General features: G+C 33.7%; 1 non-coding gene across 1 annotated transcript; it reads right to left on the reverse strand.

The window, feature by feature from the left end:
- Nucleotides 1–1186: 1186 nt before the first annotated feature.
- On the reverse strand, nucleotides 1187–1260 carry TRNAV-UAC. The gene has a single exon. It is a non-coding gene; the product is annotated as a tRNA-Val (tRNA).
- Between the last annotated feature and the right edge of the window lie 372 nt (nucleotides 1261–1632).

Below are 1632 nucleotides of genomic sequence, written 5' to 3' on the forward strand. Positions count from 1 at the left end.
TTTCCTGGTTTCGGATCAATCCTCCATTGAAGTGCTTTTCTTTCGCTCAATAGCATTGCCTTGCGGCTGAAATTTTACCCTTCCAAAATCTCTTTGCAATCCTTTCCTTCCATATTATCCACTGTGCTATTTTCACGGGACATTATTCCAACACATTTAATTGTTCATCATTTGATTGTGAAAGTAAAATTATAGGCTGTTGTCTCTTTTTTAATTAAAGAACAATATATTAGAAAAGTTTTCATGGAGGGTTACCAAATGTTTATGCGGGGTAGGATTATTTCGTTGGCAACTACAGGTTAGGATTATTTTGTTTATAAAGGGTGCCGGGTGAAATTTAACACTGCTGATAAGCTGTTTTAGCACTCCTTGCATGAGTTAAAAAAAATTGTGCTACCTCATTAACAATATCCCGCCTGCACCAGCAACGGCAAAATGTGGATTGAAAGATGCATGCAAACTAATTTTGATTATACCAAGCAAGTAGTGCGCAGGAACCTAAAAGGTCGGTCACAAACATATTTCGACTGTCCCACGTCAAAAACTATTAAGAAACTTTAATCACATATGAAGTAAAACAAATCAAGAGATACTTAAGGTGTGGGAGATCTAATTTCACAAAATTGGTTAAAAAAACCAAAATCAACAATTTCTGGATGAAAAGGACATTTAGATTTTGATACTGTTTAAATGGACAAAAATTTAAAAATAGCCAGGATGTAAACAGTTTCATCCTACCCATTTTCAAATATTTTTTTTTATTTTTAATTTACATCAGGATGTATCCAATTTCATCCTTGATATTTTTTAAGTTTAAGTCAGGATGAATCTGGTTTCATCCTTGCTTGTCAATTTCACCCATACTAATTTTTACTCGTCCATTTAAACCATGTTTTAAAAATATTTGGACAAATGACCCATTTTCCGATCTAATTTCTACGTTAAATTAAGACGTAATAACCAGACAAGTTCTGTTTAAGGTTAAAGATTCTTAACGGAAAATTAGTTATTTAATTACTCTTCAGTTAATCTCGTTATTATTATATAAAGTAAAAAAAAACAAACTCGGAGATACGCTCGGCATGAGAAATCTTTTTCTTTGTAAAACTAATAATAACTGAAGGATCAGATTACATGAACCTAGCTAGTTAGCTTGCTCATCATATTAAAATTTAATCAAAAAGTTTGGCGCTGCCCAGGCTCGAACTGGGGACCTTCAGTGTGTAAGACTGACGTGATAACCGACTACACCACAGCACCTTCGTTTAAACTAGTTAATTAATAGACACTTAAACTAATCTCATTGCTAAGTTCAAACAAACTAGGAGATACTTGGGGGGTGAGGGAAATCAAGCTAGCAAGCTCCATAAGAACTGGACTACATTAAAGGAACCTAGATGATGGGAAGAAAGCTAAACATACGGAACTCTTTTTGTTGTTTCCTGTCAGGGAATATAAGCTGCCAATTAGTAATACTAAATCAAATGCCGGTAATTTATTTAACTGTAGTACTATTCCAGTGAGTTCAAGAAAATAAAAATAATATAGTGTACAGCGTAAATGTGTATGGTACTCGTGGACAGCAGTACGTATTTGTACATACTTAAAAAGTTAAGTACAAAGTTCACCTTT

This window comes from Papaver somniferum, chromosome 7 (assembly GCF_003573695.1).
Source record: "Papaver somniferum cultivar HN1 chromosome 7, ASM357369v1, whole genome shotgun sequence".
NCBI classification, from domain to species: domain Eukaryota; kingdom Viridiplantae; phylum Streptophyta; class Magnoliopsida; order Ranunculales; family Papaveraceae; genus Papaver; species Papaver somniferum.